Here is a 7,420-nt window from a genome sequence, read left to right as displayed (position 1 = left end):
CAGGAAGCCTGGTTAGGCCAAGAATTAGCACAAGGACACACTGGTGGCACAAGCAGCTGTTCCTCTACGCTCTGCATGACACGCAGGGCTATCCAGGATGCCCAGCTCAAGCAGATTTCAACATTTCCTGGGAAAAAGGACTTTAACGTGGCTTAGCGGTGCAAAGCTAAGCCAAACTTTGTAAGTCCTGGATCTAGCCAAGGTTTGTAGGTCCTGGACCGCCAGAATTTGAGGATGTTTCTCCTTAGCATCTCTTTTCTTTTGAAACAACCAGGCACAAGCTCCCAGTGCTGCCACCGGGCTCGGAGCAGCCAAGCGGTGATGGACGGGGTCAGGGCAAGGCATTTGTTGTGCTGCAGAAGTCTGCCCCGAGCCTCTGGGGTTCAGGCTTGGAAGTTAACGGCCTGGCCCGCGGCCAGCCGCTCCGGGCAAAGCCAGAACAAATATTCCTCTCCGACTAATTAGGCCGGGGCTACGTGTCGGGACAGTCGCCGCCTGCCCGGAGGCTGCTGGCTGGAGCGGCAGTCGGGGACGTTGTTCCTGGAGGAGCACGGCCGCAGGGCACCGTCATTGCCACGCAGGGCCACCACGTCACCTCCCCCAGGAAAAACACAAGCCCCACGCTAAGAATGCCCATGGAAATGCTTTGAAACACCCTTTGTTTCCCACCGTTCCCGGGTTTCTCTCTGTTAGGATTAGAGGCAAGGTTTTTGCAGGAGCCCCAGCTCAGCCAGGTTTTGCTGCCTCCTCCAGCATTGCCCTGGGGAGATGCTGATGGTGGTGAGAACCCCTTGGCTGGGAATGGCCAGGACCATGATATACCTGGAAGAAAAAAAACCCTTTTCTGCAACAGCTTTTGCTTTTTGATGACTTCCTCACTCTCCTCGACAGCCAGAGGTAGAGTGGGTCCATGGGGTGGGTCTGCTGCAAGATGCTGTGGGCTTGCCCTTGAGGATGTCCTCAACAACTGAGAATGCCTTTAAAAGCTCTCAGGTCCTGAAATCCTCCTTGAAATAGCCCCAGGTGTGTGCTCCATTCTTGGAGGGGACAGCCATATGGCCAACTGACCGGACAGACCGTGCTCGGGCGTTTCCTGATGGGTTTGAGCTGCCCCGGGCTAAGCCTGGCCGTGGTTAGCAAGCAGTGCAGATATAGCAGAGGACATTTAGTGATTGCAAAGTATTTTCAGGGAAAAAAAAAATGTTCCTACTGCAGTGTTTGGCTGCAAAAGGGGAAATTACAGAGAAATGAGGATGCCTCTTGAAATTAAATGCCTGAGCTCAAGGATTAAAGGTTTGCAGACAGAGTGAAAGTGAACTCAGCATGCAATGCAAAGAACTGATTCAGAAAGGTTCCCAGGGCAGCCAGAGCAAAAAGCAGGTGAAAATTGCTGCAAAAGGTGAAAACGCTATGCGTCCAACAGGGCAGACATGGGAGAGGTTGTATTCAGGAAGATGAATGCAAAAAAAAAAATGCAGTTATGTAGGATAGATTTTGAGGAACTACGAACCAAAACCCACTGCAAAGAGCCGATGATCCCCAAAGCGGGGTGGAGATCCCCCCGTAACTATTTGGCTCCTTAAAATCCTCCAAGCCCCAGATTGTCATTGCCAAGGGAGGGAGCATGGGTGTGACAGCCGCTGCAGCTCTGTCACACAAAGAAATGCAGCAGCAGCCCTTTTCAGCAGTATTAAAGCATGTCGCTAGACACGAGATTACCTGGGGTCAGCCTGCACTGTGCAGCATAAACATTTGCTCTTCCTGAGAAAGGATTGCTTTATTTTTCGCTACTGGCCTCAAGCCTTGCTTTTGTGAATGCTTTATCGGCGGGGTAATGAAGCAACAAAGTCTTTCTCTTGTTTTTTTTTTTCCCTACTAAATCGGGTTTGTTACAGTCCTCTAATTGATTCCTCTTCCCACGCAGGGTCGGCATCGAGCGCGCGCCCGCCGGTTGCACAATCCTGGCATTAACTTGCGACCAGAGGAAACCCACAGAGCTGGCCCGATGGCCAGGCTGGGGCAGGAGGCATTTCTCGACTGGGTGGCTGAACCAAAATTTGCGAAGAAAAAATGATCCCGGTCACAGAGAGGTCAGAGCAAATAGTTTCTGTCTGGTTCTTTAACTCCTTCTTATTTTGGTTTGTGAGGAAGAGAGAAGAGAAGAGAAGAGAAGAGAAGAGAAGAGAAGAGAAGAGAAGAGAAGAGAAGAGAAGAGAAGAGAAGAGAAGAGAAGAGAAGAGAGAAGAGAAGAGAAGAGAAGAGAAGAGAAGAGAAGAGAAGAGAAGAGAAGAGAAGAGAAGAGAAGAGAAGAGAAGAGAAGAGGAGAAGAGAAAAGAGAAGAGAAGAGAAGAGAAGAGAAGAGAAGAGAAGAGAAGAGAAGAGAAGAGAAGAGAAGAGAAGAGAAGAGAAGAGAAGAGAAGAGAAGAGAAGAAGAGAAGAGAAGAAAAGAAGAGAAGAAAAGAGAAAAGAGAAGAAAAGAGAAGAGAAGAGAAGAGAAGAGAAGAGAAGAGAAGAGAAGAGAAGAGAAGAGAAGAGAAGAGAAGAGAAGAGAAGAGAAGAGAAGAGAAGAGAAGAAAAGAGAAGAGAAGAAAAGAAAAGAGAAGAAAAGAGAAGAGAAGAAAAGAAAAGAGAAGAAAAGAGAAGAGAAGAAAAGAGAAGAAAAGAGAAGAAAAGAAAAGAAAAGAAAAGAAAAGAAAAGAAAAGAAAAGAAAAGAAAAGAAAAGAAAAGAAAAGAAAAGAAAAGAAAAGAAAAGAAAAGAAAAGAAAAGAAAAGAAAAGAAAAGAAAAGAAATGAGAAATGAGAAATGAGAAATGAGAAATGAGAAATGAGAAATGAGAAAAGAGAAAAGAGAAAAGAGATATATTTTTTTTTTCATTTTAAGTGTCTTTTTTGAATTGAAAAGTCAAGTGCTTTGTATCAGATGAGGGAACAGGAACACTTCTGTACTTCCAAACAAACAACTTTGGAAGAAAAAAATTGGAAAAGCTTGGAAGAAAAGAATTAAATAGCTCCAAAAATTACCATGTTTCCCATTGCTCTGCAGTTGAATTGTTCCCCCCAGGCAATCTCCAGCCCCACTAATGTTGGTCCCCTAGCAGCACAGCCACCGTTTGGGGATCCCTTTCTCTCCATCCAGCCCCATTACTCTTTGGGTGTTCACCCACTCCGACCCAGCCTCCTTGCACACCACTGGCCGGGCCCATTCCTCGGGGACGAGCCGGCTCCAGCTCTGGGGCCCCAAATTTCTGGGTTCGTCATTGGCACCATCACCGGCATCGCTTGGGGTCGGGGTTCCTGAAACAACTCCGTTTTGGGATGCCGACCTATGGGGTGGATGTGGCCACCTGGGTCAAGGTGGTGAGGGAGTAACCCTATGGGATACATCACCCTCGGGCAGAAAATGGGTCCTGGGCTGTCACGGACCTGCACAGCGTTTTCTTATCCCAGGACCACTGGGATGCTTGGGATCCTGGCCTTTGCCTTGTGGGTGCTGGGGCTTTGCGTGGGTCATGGCCAACGTCTTTGCGTGGACAGGGATTAAATCTCCCAAACCAGGCACCCCATTAGCAGAAGTGGGCAGGAGGGGATCCCCAGAACCCCATACCCCTGTGAGCTGCCCTGCTGGGCAGGGAAACCCAAAGGGGTGAAGCTCTCTTCCTCCACCTACGGGCCACCAGGAAGAAGAGCAGCCACTGCAAATTCCTTTTTACAGCACTTTTATGGGATCACAGGACATCCCAAGTTGGAAGGGACCCTCAAGGACCATCGAGTCCAACTCCTGGCTCCACAAAGGGCCACCCAAAACCAAACCCTATGTCTGAGAGTGTTGTCCAAGCGCTGCTGTGACCATGTCTCCGGGGGGGCGGTCCTGTCCCAGTGCCCGAGCACCTCTGGGTGCAGAACCTGTCCCTAACACCCAGGGACGGGGGGGGTTCGATGCCGGAAGGGGTTGCAGCAAATTGCTGCTCTCTGCGCTGCTTCACCAGCAGCCTCGAAATGCAGCTATGGCTTGCAACATCTGGGAAGCATTGCCTGCTCGGGTTGATGAATTTCTAGGAAATGATCCCAGAAAGTCTGGATGAGGTTCAGGCGAGCGGGGCAGCAACCGCAAGCTGGAGCTGGGGCCATGGCATCGCCCCTATGGCTCCAATTGGGGCTGAGCCCCCGGTGCTGGAAGCATCGTCCTTGCTCCCCACCCCAGCTCATCGCCCCAGCTGCAGGGGGGTCCCCAAGTCCAGACCACCCAGCTGGGAGCCCACAGCTCGTTTGCTAACGAAGAGCAGATGGGGAGGCAGCGGGGGGGGGTGCTGCTGTGGGGCTTCAGGATTTTCCTTGGCAATCCCCCAAGGGATTTTTGGCGGCTGCGGCGCGCTGGACCGAGTTTGCAACTGGCACCGGGTGGGTTTGGGGAATTTGCAGCTGATGTTGGTGACAGTGCGGTGACAGCAGGGCCTCTCTCCCTGCTGTCCCCATTAATTTTAAGTCTCAGCCCTGTGAGCTAATCCTGGGAGGAGGCTGGAGTGGGAGACGTGGGAGTGTGGGCATCATGCTGAGCTGCGGAGGCTTTTTGGGGCCAGTTTGTGTCATTTAACAACTCCCAGCTGGGCCGGCCAGGCTTTCTTGATCGTTGATGGAGAGGAAAAGAAAAAAGAAAAGCTGGGTTGCTTTTGATCTGCCACCTGCTCCTCGCAGAGGTGGAGGCAAATCCCCATCCACGATGGGGACACACCGCGCTTGTTCCCACGGCAGATCCCAAAAGGTCTTCACCTCCATCCTCGCAGCTGGGCTTTTATTTGGGCTCCATCATTAGCACTGAATTTGCTGCAAATAGTGTCGCGCTCAGCCCCGTGGGCTCCATCACCCCTCTTGCAGCCCTTGGGGACCCCGTTGTGTCCTGGGTGGGTGCGTGGACCCCCAGCACCCTACTGCCACATCCCCGCAGTGCCAGCAGAGGACTCTGCTGCAGCAGGATTTTGCCCGGCGAGCAAAATGCCTCGAGTATTAAAAAACCAGAGGGCGGCGAGGAGGAACCCCCAGCAGATGCCTCTCCTCTGCAGCCACCACCTGCGGTAAATGAATTTTGGGGAAAGGCAGCACCCAGGATGCTCCCAGGCACGGGGACACGAGTCGCTGCAGCATCGCTTTGCTCATCCAGCTGCATCTCCACCGGGATATTTATTCTCCGCCAAACTCATTCCTGACCCTTTTTGTTGAATTTTCAAGGGGATTTTGCCGCCGGGGTGGAGATGCCGCTGTTTAAAACCCCGAGCGGGATGGGAAGCAAGGAGCAGCACGTGCTTTACAGCTGCCGGGGCTGAACGTGCTCCCACCCGGCACGTCTCGTCCGAGTGTCATCAGCCAAACCCGAAAAACCCAATAAAAGGGTTTTATTGCCCCGCTGTAGGGCTGCAGCCAGCCCGCCCTCCCAGGGCAGATTTGGGAACGCAGGAAAGGGCAGGGGCTGCTTGAGGGACCCTCGAGCGCATCATCGTCAGTGGCATGGGGGAAATAAAAGGGGTTTTGGGGTTTTAAGCAGGCTGTGGGATGCGGCAGGGTGGGGAGGGAAGGAAATACGGGTGTTGGAGGCTTCGCTCGCCCACATGCACATCCCAGCCTCTCCCTTTCAATAAAAGAATCCTCCATTTTTTCCCCTCTTTTCTGGTTTAATCCATATTTTACCAGGCCCTGAATGGCTGGCATAGAGCAATAGATACAGGGGGAAACAGATTGAGAGGAGAGGAGTTTTTTTCCATTTAATTTCCACTTTTTTTCCATTTTTTATATGGGAACCTGGAGCCTAATTATTTTCCTTTCCTTCAGGATGCCACACTATAGAAGGATTTGAGCTGCGGAGAATTCACGTGTGTGAGCCCCAAACTTCCCTCTTTTCTCTATTTTTTTTAAATGTTTATTTTTACATTCATTATTTCAACATCATCTCCTTGAGCTCTAAAAGGTGTCAGGTGTGTTAGTGTGAAAATGTCCTGAGATCTCCCTTCATTTTGGAGGAAAAGCAAATGCTCAGCAAAAGCAAAATGTTTCTCCTCAAAAAAAAAAAAAAAAAAAAAAAAGAAGAAAAAAGACAGTTTTATCCCAAAATGGCAAACGGAGCAGGGCAAAATTTTCAGGTTTCAGGAGGTGGCGGTTGCTCTTTTCTCTTGGGGGAAAGAAAAAAGGACAAAAAAGGTGGAAAAAAAAATGCTATTGAAAAAGGAAAGCTGCACATTGATGTAAATTTGGGGGCTTTAGGGGCTGGCCCAGCAAGTCCTTGGCTGAGAAGCAGGAGCTGGTTCGGCCTGAGCCTGTATCCTCCGGCAGAGAGCTGAGACCTTGTGGCTCATCGCACTGCCAGAGGATTTGGAGAATCGTAGGTATTTATAAAAAAAAAAAAAAATGTATTTCAAGTGAACCTTTCAGGCTTCCCATTTATTTGCCAAGGTGTCTGCAAATACCGGTGTTAAACCTGTGAGAGCCTTAAAATAAACTCCTGACAAAGCCGGCTGTTATTTCAGACACCGCCGGCTTGTTTGCTGGTTTTTTGTTTGTTTGTTTGTTTGTTTTTTCCCAAATAAAATGGTGCCTTGGGTTTTTGGGAGTTTCTGCACTAACAATGACTTTGAGAATCTCCCCCACCGGTCTGAACCCACTGCTGGTCCCCTGGTCGCCTTTGGGACCCCATCCACCACCCTTCCCCGATGGCACGATGAGCGCCATCCCAAGCCACCGCAGGCATCAGGGCCGTGGGTGTGGATTCTTTGATGTCTAATATAAAGGTTGAGCTGGGTGAGGGCTCCTTCGGCTCTTTCTCCTTCCCCTGGCAAGCTGTTTTTTTTTTGGTTTTTTTTTTTTTTTTTTTTTTTTGTGAAACTTGTAGGAGCAGAAAACCACGGGGGATTTGTTCCTCTGTTGAATCAGCTGACGGGTTCAGAAACGACTCGGAGGGGAAACGACCAGACTTGTCCCTTAGAAAAAACCAGCCTCGGAAAGGAAAGCCAGAAGGCACACGAACCAGGGCTCCCTGCCTGAAACTAAAGGACCTGCCGAGCAGCTCACAGCAAGGCAAAGCCTCGCTCTCCTTCCCCGAATATGTTGGGAAGGGCCAGTGGAGCCCCCCAAAAGCCCCGCGCCCACCCATGCCACGCGGCAGGGCGCTTGGCATGCGCCCCAGCAGGGCTCTTAACTTTCTCTTCCTGCTCCTCATGCCAAGAGGAATTTAGAAAAAGTGGGGGTTTTGGGTTTCTTTTTGTTTCTCTGAAGTCGCTCCGCAGCCTCCGTGCTCCCCATCCGGGGATATGATTCTTGCTTAATTCTCATTCCTGGGTTTAGTGACTCGCATGAGTCAGTGCTGGCAGGAGCTGCGGAGAAATTACAGCAGGAAAAGCCTGGGTGTGATGCTGGAAAGCCCACGAGTGAAAGCTG

Source organism: Anser anser, assembly GCF_964211835.1.
Source record: "Anser anser genome assembly, chromosome: 1".
Lineage (NCBI taxonomy): Eukaryota > Metazoa > Chordata > Aves > Anseriformes > Anatidae > Anser > Anser anser.
The sequence above is the reverse complement of the archived record's forward strand: the minus strand, read 5'-3'. Positions refer to the sequence as shown.